We start from the raw sequence: 21,093 nt of genomic DNA, 5'->3' as shown, positions 1-21,093 counted from the left end.
AAAATATAGCAGATTTAATGGACTATGGGTACTTACGAGTTGTACTGTAGTAGTCAGCTGCTTAGTACCTTCTGTTACTTTTCCGTTTGCCACTTATTTTGTACAAAAAACACTTGCAGTTACGATAAAATGCGGGAGCACATTTTTAACGATTATTCACTGGCGCCACCTGCAGTTGTTGCTACCTACCAAAATATCAACTAATCTTCATTCTTTGAACACCCTAGACATTTTCTTAACTAGCTCTCCATTTAAATATATTACAGCTGTCAGTTCTCTTAGTAACTTGTAAAGAATTACAATGACCAGCAGGTCAAGTTAATAGGATACAACCTCTCTCTAACCTCAGGTTGTGGGATCATATTCCACTGTCTACATGTCTTACTGGAGGTTGAAGAAGCTTGGAAGTTTCACATTTGGTCTCCTTAATCCTGGGCTCGCACTAATGTACTTCAGATTTACATTCTTGAGTATGATTCAAAAACTCAAATAACATCACTCAAAGGTAAGCTGTTGAATTTTTTTTCTTTATTTGCTCTTGGTTATAAATTGAATTAAAAGATGCAAAGAAATCATATTCTTGTTTAATCCTTTATCCAAGTGCAAGCAAAAAAAAAACTTGAATAAAGGATTAAACAAAAATATAATTTCTTGGCATCTTTAATTAAAAGGTAAGCTGTAAGATGGATCCAGCCAATCTCTATAATTCAACATGAATAGGTACAAAAAACAAATCTTTCATTATACAAGAAGAGCTCACTGCATTTCTCCTCCCATCTTTCATTAGAGGCACATGAGAAGAATTTTTAACAGTTTGAATACAACTAGTCTCTGGTAAAATGGTATTCTTCCTTCAACTGTGCTCAGTCTACACTCTGGAATTAACACCCATCCTATGTCTTGTGTATAAGCTAGCATAAAAGTTCATATTCAGTTCACCACCCCCCAACCAAAAAAAAAAAAAAAAACTATCATCCTGCTGCCTTTATCTCGATTCTGTCAAAAACAATGAAGATAGTCGGCAACAGCCAACTTCTTTACTTTGCAGCTCATCTAATTAGTCAACCAAATCGATTTTGCAACTCTTGCTACATAGCTCATCTAAACATCAACCACTTTTGAATACAATCCATAAAAAGGTTTAGAGAAATCCATGTAGTTGTTTCCAACATTGGCAGTGCAATTTATCAGGTATTGTACACAGGTCTGGTCAACACCAAATAACCATCTGATGGTCTCCTACCTTCTGTAACTGAATTACCAACTTGCTTTCTGGGTATTCACCATCTGATGGCTTATTCTTTTCAGATTTATACACCAACACTAAAAGGTTATATATATATATATAACCTTCTCTCATCATCAAATTCCTGACATATACCCTCAAGGGAGGTGTAGGTGTACAGGAATTTAAAAAGTTACATCATTACTAACCTATCAACAATTTTCTTCCAGATTAGCCTGTTATCTGTCAACATTCCAATATTATCAGATCTTATATTTGTCTTCGAAGTCACTTTTTTCTGTATCAATCCAACCACATCTTGATCTTCCTTTGGGTCTTTTCTCCTGCCATCCTAGAAAAAGAATACTTGTTTAGCTTATTTTTCCTCTCCCATTCTGTTTAAGTGGCCATACCACCTGAGATTAATTCTGCTAACATATTTCTGGATGATGCTAACAATGTCAAGTTCTTTCCTAATATCCTCGTTTTTAATTTGATACCCATTCAGGACTCTCATATCTGTGGTCTCAAGCCTTTGATCAAGAGTTTTATTTCTAACCCAGTTCTCAGATCTATAAGTTAAAATTGGTTTGAACACCATCTTGTATACAGCTGGTTTAGTATTTTGACTAATCTCTCTCTTTCTTATTAGATATAAATTTATTCAGTTAACTTCCTAACATACCAACATTGTTAATTCTGCTGTCTATTTACAAATTTAATTTGCCACAAACATTCACTAAAAATTGAGCAAAAATAACAAATGTTTTACTTGTACTAAAGGTTCTCCATTCAGGATGCAGTTGATGTTTTCAACATTTCTGCCTAGTTTCATCGCCTGACTTTTTAATGCTGATTTTCATATCAAATTTATTACTGCAGTTATTCAGTTTGGTCAGTTAATCCTGCAGGCATGTCCAGGATTTATTTAGAAGTATAACATCACCTGCATAAAGTAAAGAGCAAAGATTAACATCTCCAATTTTGATATCAGGTTTAATATCTCTTTCCTTCATAATGTGATCCATATAGATGATGAATAATGGAGATAATATACACCCCTGTCGCACACCTGACTTAACATCAACCATCTTTCTGTTTCACCCTTCAATTCTAACTGGTGATTTAAACTCAAATAGAGACTATGCACTGCTTGATATAATGTCCCATTTACATCATATAACTGTAGTATTTTGAAGAGCTTTCCTCTTGGTATCTTGTAATATGCCTTTTCCAGATCTACCAAACTTAAATACAGATCCTTGTTATATTCACATGATTTCTCAACTATTTTTCTTAACTGTTTATCAAGATACTTGCATAAATCTCCAAAAACACTCAGTAGAGAAATTCCTCTGTAATACTCACATTCAGCTTCATTTCCTTTTTTTACAGATGGATACTCTGAGCACTCTACTCCAATCATATGGAATTCAACCCTCTGATCAAGCCTTCTGAATTATGCAGTGTAGACACTGTAAAACTTTTATAACTCCATATTTTAGCATTTCTGATTGAATATTATCTACTCCAGCTGCCTTTTAATATTTCAGGTTTGTGATAGCTTTTTCTTCAAGTACAGATATATGTTCCACATGACATTCTTGTTGAGTGTTTTCTATCATAATGCTGTTACTGCTTGTTTCATTTAGCAATCTTCCAAAGTAATTACTCCATACATCCAGAATATCTTGATCTTCAGTATTCATGTCCCCTTTATCATCTCTAATTCCTTTTACAGTGCTCTCTTTTCCATTTCTAAACTTTTTCAATAGCCTCCAGAATTTACCACCTTCCTAATATTTATATTCTGTTCTTATTAAAGTCTTCCCATGACTTTTGTTTAGCTAAATTTAAACAATGCTTTGCTACCTTACATTTTTTTTCTGTATTCTCTAAGAACACAAGCTGACTTACTTGCCAGGAACTTTCAATATGCTTTCTTCTTTTCCTTGACTGCCTCTAACTTTCTGAGTCCATTCTGAAGCCTTCTCTCTTTGACCTAAAATCCTATTCATTGCTAAGCTCATAACAATACACTCCATTCCTCAGTCATTTGAAAAATCTTGTAGTGCATTATAATTAGAACAGTCAAGATCTTACATAAATAATTACTTAAACTTTGATCCCCTAGCTATAATTCAATGGGATGATGATAACCTTATGTCAGCACTACAAAAACACATAGTCCTGTAATCTCTTGTAAGAATGATCTAACTCCACATTCCCTTACTCTTAATAATACCCAGATCTCCAAACAGGATTAGATTTTTCTCGGGCTGATATACATCTCTATCATCTCCTGACACAAACTTTCAATGCTTAAGAACCTGAAGCTCTAAAAAGTTTCCTTTTTTGCTTGAGTTATTACTCACCTGCACAACTTTGAACATTATATAAATTACAGATTTGCCAAACTTTAGAATACTGTTACCATATTTGTGAGGTGCATTCAAAATCTCCCCAAAAATGCTTGATGTTATCCACAGAAGGAAAGTCTACTTAATTGACTCTCACAGACTCACTCAAATTCCTTTTTCAAAGAACTTCCATTCCTGGTCTATGATCTTTGTACTGATATTTTCATTGGTTATGCACCACTGAACTGGCCAACATTAGATTCTTACTTTCCTCAGCATGTAAAAATGTAAGTGGCAGCTAATTTATAATAGATAATATCTATATCCAGTTCGACTTTCAAGTTATCAAAACAACATCTTCCACTGCTTTTATTTCACCTATATTCAATAACACAGATAAACCATTACAAGAGAAACAATCAAAATTGAGGCAATAATTATGTGTGGCATGTGGCGGTCATCTCTTTAGAGAGCTTAGAGGCAACTGCTGGAGAAGTCTAGTATGTTAAGAGATTTGATCAGAAATTTCCAGATGTTATTTACAATACAGCCCTGGTTTTTGTTGAGGAAGCCACATGAATGATTGACTGCAGTGGATTCCTCTGCTTAGATATGAAAGGAAGAAGTTGTCCACAAGATGGCATGGCAGCTATATCCCAGTTGATTGTATGATTTGATGTAAATGAATGATGTGCAAGCCCAGATTTCTCCTCTCTTCTGTATTCTACACTGCTGAGATGTTCCTTTTTTTCTTAATTCAAAACTTCTGCTTGTCTGAACTATGTAAGGCAGACTACAAGAACATAGAATTCTATAAATACCCTGATGTTTGTAGAAGGGGTTGCTGCCTTTTGAATATCTAAACAGACTACAGACAGTTTAGATGGGCTTATAAGCTACTTAGACATTTTAACTTCATAGGGACCATGATTCTCATGGAAACATTTCTTATGCAATAGATGGGATTCCAAGTAACCATACTCAATGTTAGGATTCTGGCAGGGCAGAATGACATTGCTCTTTGATGCGAAAGAAAATAAAAGAATTGCATCTAATCCAGGAATTCAGTTTGGTCATTCACTTGCTTGGCTTTCTCAACTGAAACGAGAGGTACATCTTAAATTATGTCTGGAAATCTAATTATATATCTTTCATCATTCTGGGCTTCATCTTCACTAAACAATCACCTTCAAATTATCCGAAACGAATTTGACTGTTTCTCATCTAATAATATACTTTTAATTAATTTATTTTTTACAACTACAATATGTGAAACTACTGCAATTTTAGATGAGATTTACAAGTTCCAACGAAAGCTTAATGTACAAAATGATACTACTAAATGCTACTTTCCTCTGACATTTATTCCCAAGAATTTGGGCATAGGAATGTGTTTGTTGTTTAAAGTTCACTGTAGTGAACTTTGTGCAACAAACACATTCCTTTGGTTCCTATGGATATGCTACAGTGAGTGCAAATCTCAGCATCTCTAATGAAATGTGTATTTCATTACTTCATTAAAATATTTTAAGAAAGAAAATGTTATTCAATCATTGAAATTATAATGTCACTAATCACAAAAAATTAAAAAAAAATCTAGATAATACCATGTAAGCAATAGAATCTAAGCAAAGTATTTAGTATAATAGATAAAATCAACAGAGATGTAGTATTTATTTTTATGTTATATCCACCCTTCCCCCATTGTTTTTAGTTATTCATTTGAGAAAACATGTTTAAATCCTATACTTTTCTCACATACCTGCATTATAAAATTCTGGATAAAATTCTATAAGTCAAAACTTGATGTAAGCATAAATAATAATTTTTGCATCTTACTTATATATTTATTATAATAGTTATTTAAATGGCTGTGCTTCCATCCAAGGCAGATTTATCACTTTGCCTAGCAAGCAACGTCATACACTTTAGGTAATCAGTATTTTCAATATGAAACAATTATTCCCATTTTATACAACAAAGTGCAAGGTTCAGAAATTACTTCTGTGTCTGCTGTCTGAAACTATCTCTATCATGCAATTCACTGCATGTTGGTAAATCCAATTGTTTTGCTTTCCACAGTAAATACAGTGCTGAAACTACACACATAATTGTGCAGTCCAGCAATACTGAAAGCAGCACTTCTCAAAGAAAAATAATCTCAGAAGACTTTAAAAGTACTGAAAACTGATGTTTTAAAACAGTCAAACAAATAATCAACATGGTGTGTGTAGCATTATTGGCAAGTATACATTATAGTAAATAAATATTTTATTTAATGCATATATTATTATGTTAACATCAAGGGATACATTTAACCACCTTACTGGCTATTAAGGATCAAATATGCATCCTCATACACTTCGTATCCAACATATAATTCAATGTAATATCAATGGTATTACAATTTCAATATGCACTTCGCATCTTGGCCGGTAACGTGGTTAACATTCGGTGTGTACATGTCTTTTCTATTATTAAAATTTTAAAAAATATCAGATTATATTCATTCAATTTGCCAATTTGAAAAATTGATAAACACTTCATAAAAAGAAATTCACTTAACATAGTCTACAATTTTTAGCATTAATGTTATAGGAAAAAATATCTTTCATTTAAGAATTTGCACCTTACTTTTCATTCTTCTATTCATTATGCAAACAACATCATTAGTTTAGTAATTAATTCAATTAATTTGAACTATTTTTAGATAAAATTTAGATAAGTAAATTGTAAAATTTACTTACCATATTTATGCCAATCACAAATGCAAAACAAATCTTGTTATACTTCGTATCTACCTAGCAGATAAATGGAAAACATTCAATGACATACATACCCTCAATAGGATATAATAATAGTACTATACAATTATGTTCAGATCATTACTACTGTCCTTTCAAGCAATTCTCCTCCAAATTAATCTATCACTTGTCAGACCTTATATTTATGACTTCTAGGGCACTTATGACTACATCAATGCACCTAGATCCATCGTTCTGTTCGATTAGCTCTGCTCACACATTCTTGAATGCAAACAATGTCAGGTTTCTTCCTAATATCTTCCTTTTTAATAAGATTCTACCATTGATGGCATCTATCCACTCCACTAATTTTTTTTCAGCATTCATATGTCTTTGATAACAATTTTAACCCATTTTAACAATTTTAACTCAAATCCCCAAGTTCAAATGTGTTTGAACAAAACACTAAACCAGCATATTGCTGGTTTAGTGTTTTGGCTAATTTCGCTTATTAGACAAACTTATTCAGCTTACTTTTTGGCTAATTTCGCTTATTCCACAAACTTATTCAGCTTACTTCCTAGCATAACAATTTTGATTATTTCTATTATCTATTTCTATATTTAATTTATCATTTTCACTAAAAATTTTGCTTAAATAGCTGAAATATTTTACACGTTCTGTAAGTTCTCCACTGAGAATGCAGCTGAAGTTTTCCAGGTTCTTGCCTATTTTCATAATTTTGGTCTTTTTATTGCTAAAATCCATGCTAAATTTGTTACAATTATTATTCAATTTATTTAAAGAATCCTGGAGATTTTCACTGGATTTGTTTAAATACATCATTATCTGAATAAAGCAAAGAGCAAAGTTTAATATCTCTGATTCTGATATCAGATTTAATGCCACTTTCTTTCATAATGTGATCCATACAGATGATGAATAAAAGTGGAAATAGTGCACTCTATATCACACCTGATTTTATATCTAACCACCTTTCACTACTCTATTCAATTCTAACTGATGATTACAATATAAATATAGATTATATGCTGCTCCATATAATGTTGAGTTAATCCCATTACAACGATCATTCCAAACAGCTCTTCCTTTGGAATCTCATTATATGCTTTCTTTCCAGATCTATAAAATATAAATATAGATCTTGGTTATATTCCCATGATTTATCAACTATCAGTTTTAAAATGAAAATTTTTTATTCAGTATGAAACAAACTTGTTCTTCGAGTTTCTCTTCCAAAGCATAGCCAGCCACTTTAAAACTTTTATATTGGAGCATTTCTGGTGGAATATCATCAACTCCAGCTGATATTCCATATTTCTGGGTTTTGATAGCTTTTCTACTTCATGTATTGATATGTACTCTTGAGTGCATTCCTCTCGAATACTTTTTACTGTTTGTCTCTGCTTGTTTTATTTAGACTTCAAAGTAATCACTCCAGATATCCAGAATATCTTTAGTAACTTTTCATATCACCTTTATCATCTGATTCCTTGTACTATACTCTTTCGCCAGCTTTTTTGAGTGTCTCAAGATCATTTGGCTACCACTGATGTTTATCATCTATCCTTAGTATTCTAATGACTTTCTTATTATAAGTATTCTACCAACTTTCTTATTAGGAGGTTTTGAGTACTGATTTTCCTATGTTTGCATAGAGCTTCACTACATGCCTCCCTAGCCAAATCAACATTGAGAGTCCAAGGTTTGATTCTTATTTTCTAATTCTTTCTTTTTTTTTCAAAAATTAATATTTATATAATTGTATAGTTAAGTCTACAGTTCACCAGTAAAAGGTGCTAAATTTTAACACTATTTTTGTTTTCAATATGATGTTAATTTTAACCTGCGTATAACAAAGTGATGATCTCTTCCAATTTCAAATTCCCAGCACACAACTTTTATCCTCAATCACTGTGAAAATATCAATGTCCACAATACTACAGCCAATAACTAACTTTTCTTTTTTTTCTTATATCTTCTCTCTATCTGAATTTGTGCTTTATGTTGAAGCATGGTGTTAGTGATGACTTTTCAGTTCTCCATATTCCTTAAAGGCACGTGAAAGTCTAATCGTAGTTAATTAGTTCCGACTCTTCAGTGATCAAAACAAATCATACACTTAATAAATTAACAATTAACAAACACTATGCAGAAGAATTCACCAGTACATTCTACAAAAATTTGGTCTGTGAAAAAAAAATATTTACATAGCCATAACACGCTAATATACTTAATATGAGGATGGAGGACACATTTATGAATTCATTTTTTTTTTGTTTGTTTTTATTTGTTTGTTTCAAGAAAGAAACATATCATCATAAAATTCCTGATATTTACTCTCAGGGGATATACAGGATAATTATGATATTATTGTATGAGAAAGTCAAACCATTAATAACTTCTGATCAACAATTTTCCTCCAAATTAATCTGTTATCTGTCAAGATTCCAATATTATCAGATCTTATATTTCTGTCTTTTAAGGCACTTTTTACTGTATCAATCCATCTACAACTTGGTCTTCATTTGGGGCTTTTTCCTGTTATCCTGGCAAAGAACTCTTGTTTTGCAAATCTTTCTTCTCCCATTCTGTTTAAGTGGCCATACCACCATAGATTAGCTCTACTAGCACATTCCTGAATGCTAACAATCGCAAGTTTTTCCTAATATCCTCATTTTTAATGTGATACTGCCATCTGTTCACATCACTAAGTTTTCTCAGGGATCTCATATCTGTGGTCTCTAGTCTCAGATCAAGTGTTTTAACCCAGCTCTCGGATCCATAAGTTAAAATAGGTTTTAACGTTGTCTTAGCGTTTTGACGAATTTTTTTTCTCATCCCATGAAAATTTATTCAGATAACTTCCTACTATACCGGGTTTACTAATTCTATGGTTTATTTCCATATTTAATTTACTATCTTCACTAAAAATTGTGCCTAAATAGCAGAAATGTTTTACTTATTCTATAAGGTTCTCCATTCAGAATGTACTTGATGTTTTCAATGCATTGGCCTATTTTCATTATCTTCATTTTAATGCTGCTTTTCATATCAAATTTATTACTTCAGTTATTCAATCTGGTCAGGGAATCCTGCACACTTATCTGGATTTATTTAGGAGCATAATATTATCTGCATAAAGTTAAGAGCTAAGATTAACATCACCACTTTTGATATCAGATTTAATACTATCTTCCTTCTTAATGTGATCCACATAAATAATGAATGACAGTGGAGATAATGTGCACCCTTCTCGCACACCTGTTTTTACCTCAAACCAACTTCCTGTTCCTCCTCTAATTCTAACTGTTGACTTACAGCTTAAATAGAGATGATGTATTGCTCTATATAATGTCCCATTTACACCATATATCTGTAGCACTTTGAAGAGCTCTCCCTCTTGGCACCTTGTCATATGCCTTTTCCAGATCAACAAAACTTAAATATAAATCCTTGTTATATTCCCAAGATTTCTCAACTATTTATCTCAAAGTGAAAATCTGATCCTGACAACCTCCATTTGGAATGAATCCAGCTTGTTCTTCACCAACAGTCCCTTCCACAATCCTTCTCAACCGTTTCTCAAGTATACTTGCATAAATCTTACAGGAACACTCAGTAGGGAAATACCTCTGTATTTCTCACATTGTTTTATTTCCTTTTTTTTTTTTTTTTTTTAATAGATGGATACTATGAGTGCTCTGCTCCAATCATCTGGAATTCAACCCTCTGACCAGGCCTTTTGAATTAGCAGTGTAGCGACTGTAAAACTTTTATATCTCCATATGTAAGCATTTCTGGCCAAATTTCATCTACTCCAGCTGCATTTCCACATTTCAGGTGTTTGATGACTTTCTCTACTTCAAGTATGGATATGTATTCCTGACTGTATTCAAAAAATAAAAAATCAGCTAATGCCTTTTTGTTCCCATATAGGGAGTAGGCAAGGTCGTTTTAGTCCTATCTTTTGGAGACTGATTGGGCAGTTCAATCTCCACTAGTAGCCAATCAGAAATAGCTGGCCCAAGGCTACTGAATTACTGTTGGGAATTTTATACCATCATGCTGATACTGCTTCATTTAGCAGTCTTTCAAAGAATTACTCCAGACATCTAGTATATCTTTATCTTCAGTTTTCATGTCACCTTTAATTCTCTGATTTCTTTTGCAATACTTTTTCCTCCATTTTTAAACTTCTTCATAGCCTGCAGAATATTTTTCCACCTTCCTGACATTTATTTTCAGTTGTTATCAAAGTCTTTCCATAATTTTTGTTCAGCTAGTTACATTTCTCTTCGCTTTCTTACATTTCTCTCTGTATTCTCTAAGAGTATGAGCTGACTTACTTGCCAGGAACTTTTGATATGCTTTCTTCTTTGCCTTCACTGCCTCTACATTCTTGAGTCCATCACGGAATTCTGATTTTTCTATCCTTACTGACAACCTCACCACGTTTCTCTGGCTGAATCAATGTTTTCTTAAAAATGTGCCACTGAATCTCCAAGATTTGGTTTTTGTTTTAAAATTCTTTCATTTTAACTCTAAAAGATGCTCAACCTCAATTCCTTTTAAAACTTCTTTAGACACTCTTCTTATCAATATGAAAAGCAATTTTTATCCTGCTCCACACTTAATAGTGATCATTACCTATTTCAAATCCACTGTTTACGTGGATTTGTTGTGAACCAGTAGGGGAAACACTGCTATCAGCTATAATATAGTCAATGAGACTTTTCTTATTTCTTGCATCTTCTCTCCATGTGAATTTATGCAAATTGCTGTTAGTAATAACCAGTCCATGTCCTGAGTAGAAATCCAACAGGTATTTGCCATTATTATTAGCTCTGTGCTTTTCTCCAAATTTAACAAAACATTTCTGTATGTCTGGTAATCACTGCCTACTCTGCTGTTTAGATCTCCAACAAGGGCCAATTTTTCCTTTTTCATTGAGCCAGCTGCTCAATGAAATTGAGCACCTAGTTGAACCTTCTGTGGGACCACAAGCACAAATAAGTCTCATTGTCCAGTTCCCCATTCTGATATTTGCTCACATCATTCTACTTGATACTGCCTGCCATTCAAGAAGATTATCCTCATTTTTAATGTTGAATACTATAGTTACATCCTCTTTTGCCTGAATATAACATTTTGTATTTGTTGCTTAGAAAGATCTTGTCTGTTTCTGTCTTCTTTGTTTCAGTCACGATGGTACTTATCTAATTTTCTACTAGTTACATTTCTTTTCCATTGATGATGCTTTTTATGTTTATAGCATACCAATCTTGAATTCTGCTGATGCTGAGTTGAGATATGTTCTTTGATTTTTTCCAGTAGCTGGCTTTTTTTTTGCTGTTTGTCCTGATTCCCTGATGAAAACAACAGGGGTCTTGTTTAACCGAGCGACACATCACCTGGCATGAAATTCTGTCATGTTGTAGCATCCTCTTACGGGTTTAAGCCAATAAGAATACAATTTGATTGGCTAAATCCAAAATCACCAGCCCATCCTTGTTTGTCCAGTATCCAGGTAGATACCTAACAAGGTGCACCAATGATTGGACATCAAGTCAGGAGCCCCAGTCAGTTCTCCGCATTCCTTAACAGGCTATGTGAAGGTCTCCTCCCGGTTATACAGCTTTGACCCTTAAGCATCCCCAGAAATAGATGTCTAGAAATAATAATTCACCTTTATTAAATTATTTGCTGATGTTCTGCAGTGTCACTAAGGCATTTTCATAGACATAAGAATGCAATATGCATTTTTCTGCTTATAAACTGCAGAAAGATGTAACTCTATAGTCCTAACTGACACACACACACACACACACACACACACACACACACAATCTGAGGTGATCTTTACAATAATGACATTCTCAAGAAGACAGTCTCTCAGATTTTTGGTAAAGTGAGGTAAAAATATTTCTTATATTAAGAGTTGCAGAAAGTGGCATCAATGCAATGGTCTGCAACTCCAGAATAGCTGAAGGATAAATCTACACCACAGATGTTCTGTGAATGCCATTTTGAAATCAGTGTGTTGCCTTTCTGCAGTGTGTGTGTGTCATATCCTTTTGACATGGAAATACCTCTGTGAACAAAAGGTAATATATTAACTGAATTCAAGTTACTGAATTATAAACATTGAAACAAAAAAATGGGTGACAGGTAAATCAGCAGGTAAATATTGACACCAAATTCACAAATTTTTCTTTTTCAAAGAATTAGAATGTTTGGTATGCATTTTGAAACTCTAAATCAGTAAATGAATCAAATTTTCTTTTATCAGCAAAAAGCTTTGAGAAAAATAATTCAAGCATAGAATTATTTTTTTATATAATTACATGATGTATTTTAATGCACATTAGCCTAAAACATAAAATCATCGTATTTCTAGAAAAATCATGTGCTATCCTGTATGTCTAGTTTTTTTTTTTTATTGCAAATCACATATACAACAAAATCTTTCATAGCCAACCTATGTTATGAGTGAAAATTGGATGAAATACATAAAAAAATATGTAGGTGAAAACAGCATACCAAAATTCAGAATTTTTAAAAAACCTACCTAGGTTATTAAATATGTAGTAATTTTTCAGTATTCCATAATCCACTTCCAGCTTGTCATGTTAAATATCTTTCTTGGACCTCTGCCATTTTTCTTTATTAAGCTGTCGATAGACACTATATAAAATGAATTTATTACTTCAACTAATGTAAAGTGTAACTATCCTCTTTAAAATATGTAAGTACAGAGCCAAATTTAAAAAATTAACCTTAATATCAATTACTTATCTTGCTTTCAGAATTTAATATCTGAAATATTATCCTATGCTGTATTACTTAATGTATTATGTTTCTGCATTTTGTAAAGTTATCATAATACTACTAAGACATATCACATATTAATTCATCAAAATGTAACCAGATTTTTTCATTGTTATAACACCTTTCTGTTGCAAACACAGAAATAACATTCAGAATTGATGGTAGAATTGCTCCAGTAAAGTTAAGTTTCATTTATTTCCATACTTTTGAAAAATTGTATGCATTTAACCAAAAATTTATTTAGTTTTAAAATACAGTTTTAGTTAATGAAGGCAAAATGGAAGAACTTGAAAATTTTGATGTACAGTGCCAAGACAATGTGGTGAGCAGTAAGGATTTTTTTCTAAGATGGTTCATTGCCAGGAGTATAATATGTATGCATGGAAGATGTGTTTGCGAAATTGAACAAAGGAAGCGAGAAGATGAGGATCAGCAGAAAGTGAAACATTTTAATGGACTACAGTGATTAGATGAAAGTTGGAAATGAGAAATGAATATCAGATCAGCCAAAATGGTATCAGCCAGAAGGGTGAGCAAGAGAATACAATGCAAAAAAGGTGATTGTGAATATGGAAGTGACTGAAAAAGCGAGCATGGGTGCGAAATGTCAGAAAACCTGACTAACAGAGCAGAAGTGAGGACAATTGCTAATATTAAAGCAAGCATGACTGATGGAATGCATGAGTTGAAGAACGCGATGATTAAGTTGAGAAACAAGATAAAGCATATACAAAATGAGATTATATGCTTCATGAATACAAATGGAAAAGTACAAAAGAATAAGCTGAAAAAAACAAATGATTCAAGAGGACAATATATGAGGGTGGTATAAAAAGTTCTTGGCTTCGACCATAGATGGCAACACTATCGGCATGATTTTTTTTTTCTAAGTTTGTACATCTGTCATAAGCATTCATGTGAAATTGCAAGTCATTCTATCAAGTAGTTTGTTTTATACAGTTGTCAAAAACAAAAGCGTTGTCTGCATCCCTTGAAATAGATAAAATTGAGTATCGTGCGGTTAATAAAATTCTTTGTAAAAGAAGGTTTAAGGCCAAAAGAAATTCATCTGAAGTTCATAAAAGTTCATGGGCGCTCTTCTCCTTCGTTTTCGACAATTAAGAAATGGGCTGCACGTTTAAACGTGGCCATACCAGCCTTGAAGATGATCAAGGTGAAGGACGTCCAAAAAGTGTAACACCACCAGAAATCATTGATCAAGTGCACTATATGGTATTGGATGACCGGCGAGTCAAAGTGTGTGAAATTGCTGAGACTATAGGCATTTCAAAAGAACGTGTATGCATGAAGAATTGCAAATGAAAAAGCTTTGCACAAGATGGGCCACGCTTGCTCACAGCAGATCAAAAACCCACTCACATGAAAATCTCTGAATAGTGCTTGAAGCATTTTAACAAGAATAAAACTGATTTTGTGCATTGATTTATTACTATGGAGGAGACTTGGATTCACCATTACCAAAATTCACCAAATATTCACAAAAAATGAGCAGAAAGCACTGAAATCCAAACTTAACCTCCTATTCTTAACTGAATTTTGACACACCATACGTCTCATTTTATTATTATTATTACATAACACCTCCAGGGAGTCCAAAGACTTATCGAGGGAGGGCGCTACTCTACAACTTTCCTTCTCCACCACTCCACCAACCGCAACTACTTTCATCATCTACTGCCAACCATCACCACTAGTATTTTCACAGACAATCACAAACATCCGTGACAATGGCAGACCTGCAGCCATTTGGCTGGAGAGCGAATATGCTAACCACTCAGCCAACAAGGCTGGCATATATAAACAGTGGTCTAAATTACACACCACAATTCCTTCCACTTCAAGAATGGCACTTATTTGTGCACATCCCAAGCTAGATAATACCAAACATAGAACCATCTCTTTCTAATATTCTGAGGCTCAAAATTTCCTTAACCTATTCTGCTACATCCCATCTTTCTTTTCCAAATATTAAAACTTTACATTTTGTGACAATGAACTGGCATCTCCACTCCCATGCCCACATACTCTATCTATTGAAGTCTTCTTGGAAGGTCAGAAGATCTACTCTACTTCTTATAGTTTGTCCCAAATTTACATAATCTGCAAACAACTGCATAATCCCCATTCAATATCTTCTCCCACTATCATTAACATACAAGATTAAATAGCAATGGCCCTAAAGCACACCTTTCCTCTTATGGGTTATTGCTCCTCCATATACAACTTGTTGATACCTATCAGACAGCCCATCTCCAATCCAATGCACTAGTCTAACATCCAACCCATCCACTCTAATTTATCAACTCATCATGCAGTAATCTATCAAAAGCCTTCGCAAAGTCTATACAGTAGTGAAAAATTAATACAAACACTCGCATTTTAAAGAAAAATTTAATTTTATAAGAAAATAAGTACAAAAATTAAACTCCACCTTTATCTAATAATTTATATGTGCACCTCTGTTTCTAATAAGTTCATTAATTCACTTTGGCATGGGCTCTACCAATGCAGAACAGATTTTTCTTATTTCTGCATCTCGAAACCATACTTTTACAATGGATTGTATTAAGTTATCCTTTGTATCACTATCTAATTTTCCAAGTCTCTTTTTCACCATGGCACACAAATTTTCTCTTTGTGTGCTATGCGACTTGGCTGTGTGACTCTCCTGCATAAATGTCAGGAGAGTCACACAGCCACTGAAGCAAATGGATATATTGTGATTTTTGAGGAACTCTCACTTTTTTTGAAGTGTGGCATGGAGCGAGATCCTATTGGAAGATGAGTTCTTTGTCTTTCTGGATCTATGGGACCACTCTTTTCTCCAATATTTTTATGAATTGGTCACTTTTCACCATACTGTCAGCAGGCACAACTGATCCTGGACTGTCATGTGTAAAACAACCCCTGAACATCTTTTTAGCTGGGTGTTTGGAAGCTTGTTGAAGGTGGGCGGGAGAAGTCTTCTCCGTCACTGATTTGTGACCATAGGGTACTCAATCTCCTTGGGCAAAGAAAAGGCTCTCAAATCTGAGAATATGACCTTCTTCCACTTCTCACCAATCTGATCATTGTACACTTCTGCCCCTGGAGCCTCTTTTTCTGCATAGCCTTCATCAACAGTTGTTTCTTTTTTGGTCTGTAGGCACTCCTTCCTGTTTCCACCAGTGTTTGACAGACTGACATGTCAGAAACATTAATCCCACTAGCTGCCAAGTCTCTGTTTTAAGTCTATAGCAGACAATCTTGGATTATTCATTTTGCTTTTCTTAACTAGAAATGATCTTGAGTGAGTGTAGTTTTCCTTTTTTGTCAGGAGAAAAAAGGTACCCGTCTCCTTAAACTTCGTTAAAATCACATTAAAAGTACCAAAACCAATACCACAATTACTGGCAATTACTCTGAGTCGTGGGTGTGCGAGCTGAGAAAGAGTACATTTTTGAACTCTTTCTTAGAGATGTATCCATTTTATATAGCTACACTAAAGGAATAAAAACAGTACGAATGTCACTTGTTTACACTATTAAAAATTCGCAATACTATTAATAAACATCATAGAAACAGTGTCATACACTCAACCAAACTACTGAATTAAAACCAAAACTGAAAATAGTAAACTGAAATTAAAACTATTATGAACTGAAACAAAAGCCAAACCAAAACCCTTCACAAAAATTCAGCTTGTTTGGATTAATCTGTTTGCTACTATACTACTGTGTATCATACCCCCACATCTAATACTTAATTCACCATATGTCTCTTCCTCACTCACAGTCTCTCCTCATCATCCACTGCTCTCAAACACTCCATGATGTTACATTCACAAAGATGAACCTTTATGAACCACTCATTAAATATCTCAACTACAGGTAACCCTCGTACAACCCAGTTTCAATATAATGCAGTCTACAAATTGTAGTAACCCTTGTTCAACGCGGTGTTATAATAAAAAAGTGTTACTACAAATGTAGTAACCCTTTATCTTTTCATATTTTTTCTCCCCGCGAATTAAAAATCAAATTTTTATTTTTGTTAAATTTGCATCTGCGGATATCGCTCATGTTGTTATAAGAAGCTAATTTATATTAGGGGAAATATCCTTTAGAAGGCATGTACGTCAATTGTTTACCGTATAACGTTGAAGGAATGAAGGAACCATTAGTTTATATGGGAATTGTGGTGAATGAAGTGCAGGTGAATAGTCTATTACAGACCCTTAATGTGAATACATCTGTGGGATTGGATGGTATATCAGCACGGGTCTTACATGACACAGCTAAAGAATTGTCAATGCCCTTGACCTTATTGTTTAATCTGAGTCTCGGGTCTGGTTTAGTCCCGAAGGGGTGGAAAGAGGGGAAAATAGTTTCACTGCATAAATGAGGATCCAAGACTACTGTTGCAAATTACCGACCAATCACCATATCAGGAGTCATTGTCAAGGTCTAGGAGAAAGTAGTCAAGGGAAAAATACAGGAATAGATTGATGAAAATGAGATACTGTATGGGGGACAGATAGCATGGTTTTGTGAAGGGTAGATCATGCCTCAGTAACTTGCTCAGGTTTTATAACACAGTGAAGGCTGAAGTGGATAAGGGTAATGGGTTTACAGTTATACTGCTGGACCTGGCTAAGGGCTTTGCCAGGATACCACATGGAAGTCTAATATATAAACTGCAATATATGGGAATGGATATAGGGTTGGTGAGATGGATAGGAGGGTGGTTGATGGAGAGATACCAGAGTAGTTTACTCAGGAGTAGAGTCCAAAAGACAACCTGTGACTATTGGTGTGCCGCAGGGTTCTGTTCTTGGACCATTGCTGTTTAATTTGCTCATTAATGATATAAGGAAAGATCTGAGAGGAACAGTTCATTTGTTCGCTGATGATGCTAAGTTAGGTAGGGCAATAGTGAATGCAAAAGATGTCAAAATTTTGCAGGATGATTTGGAGAGATTGGGGGTCTGGGCTAAGGAGAATGGATGTCAATTTAATGTGGCAAAGTGTAAGGTTATGCATTTTGGGGTGAAAAGATTAGCAGCAGTATACCACATTGGTGGAATTGTACTCCAGGAGATTGATGAGGCCAGGGACTTGGGAGTGTTGGTGGATAGGGAGTTGAAGTTTAGGGGGCATATTGCAAAAGTGGCTAAATCAGCTCATCAAATCACTTGGATGCTGAAGAATACTTTGACGAGCAGAGATAAGCAAGTTATTGTTCCTGTGTATCGCACGTTGATAAGACCCCATCTTGATTACTGTGCCTAGATCTAGTCACCTAGGTTTCTTCTTGATGGGAAGGAGGTTGAGAGAATCCAGAGGCGAGTGACCAAGATGATAGCATGTTTATGGAATGAACCTTATAAAAACAGGCCGAAGATTTGTGGGTTGAAGAAATTGGTTGATAGGCAGAAAAGGGGAGATATGATTGGGACATTCAAATTGCTGAAGGGATTAATTCAGAGGATATTTTTGAGATCAGGACTGGTGGTAGGAGGACTAGAGGGACATCCATGGAAGCTTGGCAAGAGTGTGGTTAGTAAGGGTGTTAAAGCTGGGTTTTTAACTTTTAGAGTGGTGAATGAGTGGAATAAACTGCCTGAGTATGTTGTGGGTGCTATGACAGTGAATGAGTTCAAGGCAAAGTATGATAGATACTGTGTGAATATCGAATAGTTGTGATGGACATTATGTTTAGGGCCTCCCTCGATGAGTCTAAGGACTCCTTGGAGTCGCCCGTAATAATAATAATCTCAGTGGCAAACTGCAGCATCCCTTTAGGCCTCCAACCAGCTTTATGAGACTAGATTCTGCACTTCTTTGTCAATCTCACACACTTGCCTAATGGGTGCCTTCACACTCATTCACCTGCATCCACTGTATTGCTTAAGTTGTCCTGAATTTGCACTTCAAGCTCAGTGAACAAAGCTCTCTTTCTAGACACCTAACACCCGAACCCTTTAGGTGCAGTCCATCAGCATTATATAAATCTTTCTCTCAAACTCAGACCATAGGTTCACAAAACCTACATCATTCCTTCTGCATGACCTGCAGATTGATTCATTTGCTATTAACACTATTCCCCTCAATCACAGCACGGCAGGACTTATGATCATCAGCTTCTCGCTTTTCATTTTTGCTTGTGATGATAATTTGCCATACACAACAAATGCTTAACCCTAAACAATTATCAGGCTTAAAATTTAAAATGCCTTATCATATGACTTTTTCCTGAACTTCTTGAAGTTAAAATGCCTAGTATATTAAAGAACATCTTATAATACACAACCACATCTTGCAAAAGTTTAGAAATATGTTCAAATTTACAAGTTAGTATACTAAAGATTCCATGTTTGGACATTTCTTTTTAAACTCTGAATCAGATGTGAACCCTATGTGTGCACATTAGTCCTTAAACCATCTTTACAACTTGGTTAATACATTATTCTCCTCCCAAAAGAGGTCAAGAACAGTAGGTTGACCTCAAAGTTTGAAAACTCAGTATGATTATGGCACCATGCTATTCACATAGAATGATGAACACTGATCACAAAACAAATCATTTGTGATAATGTAATAAACCAAATTTCATAAATTAAACTGTTAAGCATTTTCTCCCAAATGTCAGGAGGTTAGGGACAAAATTACAATTTAGATTTATAAATAGTAACTTGAATTAAAAATGAATCGAGAATTATTAAAAAAATTATGAAATTCACTGTACTTTCCAGCTTTTCATCAGCTTTTGATTATCCCCCCTGATGTTTCTTTTTTAATTTATCAAGTACATGATTGATATAATTATGCACTATAAATATACACGCACACACACGTTTATAAGTTGATTTACTCAGTTTAAGTAAATGTTATTTAGTATTTAATAACTAGAAAACTGATAATTAAAAAATAAAAACAGATTTTATTCGCACAACTAGTTTCATCTTTCACAGACTTCTTCAGGTGCAAAAAAAATGTAGAAATAACCAGCAAGATAACCGTTACAGAAACTGGCTCTGAACAGTACAAAAAATGTTAGCAAATAACTGTTAACGTTCAAGCCTAGAGTTTAAAAAAAGAACTAACTGTATTATTAGGCATGCAAGTGCATTTAAGATCTCGAGCACACCAATATTGGATAGCAGAACAGTGACAATCTGACAAGTTGTAACTAAGGTTACCATTGATATGTACAGGGCTAAAGATTATTTCTTTTGATTCTATTATTTTCTTTTCTATTTTGTCGTAACAACAATGAATATTACTCGACTTTTCCCATAGAACTGGATGTGGGAACCCTTCTTCGTTGGAATTTGGGGAAAACAAAACATATCTAGATAAAGCACTGGCTGGTGTCCTCTAGTAATTTATGTCTCTTTGATGCTCCTCGATGCGAAGTTCAATTGATTTTTTCATCTGGCCAAAGTATGGTTTACCACAACTGCAGAAAATCTGGTAGACAGCGTGATATTTGAGGTTGTTATGTCTAGTCTTCGGCCAACTTAAAAGGGAACGTAGCTTTGGTAGTGTCTTGAAGAAAGTCCGTATGTTATATTTTCTTTGAATCTTCGCCAATTTTGTGACAGAGCTGATGTAAGGAATAGAAATGTTCCCCTTAAATATTGTAGTATCTTCACTGCAGAGAGAGAGAGGACTGAACAGGAGCTTGTTGAGAGTCTTCATTGAGTAGCCATTTAGTTGAAATGTAGTTAGGAGATTGAGTTCCTAGTTAAGTTCTTCGTCAGAAAGAAGCAAGCAAGCCCAATGTCCGAGTGTAGAAATAATCCTGAATTTTTGTGGAGGATAGTGGTGGGAGTGAACATGAAGATATCTGTCTGTATGGGCAGGTTTTCTGCAAAGAGAAATCTTGAATTTACCTGCCTGCTGAACGG

At 34.3% G+C, this 21,093-nt stretch overlaps 1 protein-coding gene across 8 annotated transcripts in view; it reads right to left on the bottom strand.

The window, feature by feature from the left end:
- fzr (fizzy and cell division cycle 20 related) overlaps positions 1 to 21,093 on the bottom strand; it is a 218,067-nt gene that overhangs the window by 174,363 nt on the left and 22,611 nt on the right. For 5 of the 8 annotated variants that reach the window (XM_090409798.1, XM_090409806.1, XM_090409801.1 and 2 more), the window contains 2 exons: positions 12,922 to 13,037; positions 6,333 to 6,386 (listed from right to left, as the gene is read on the bottom strand). The gene's annotated coding sequence lies outside the window, so the exon portion shown is untranslated. The remainder of the gene's footprint in view (positions 1 to 6,332; positions 6,387 to 12,921; positions 13,038 to 21,093) is intronic. The other 3 variants (XM_090409802.1, XM_090409804.1, XM_090409805.1) reach the window with 2 other exon arrangements.

This window comes from Typopeltis vanoorti, chromosome 20, assembly GCF_054136105.1.
Source record: "Typopeltis vanoorti isolate ZY-2024b chromosome 20, IOZ_Tvanoo_1.0, whole genome shotgun sequence".
Taxonomy (NCBI): Eukaryota; Metazoa; Arthropoda; class Arachnida; order Uropygi; family Thelyphonidae; genus Typopeltis; species Typopeltis vanoorti.
This window is presented reverse-complemented; position numbering and strand designations above follow the sequence as displayed.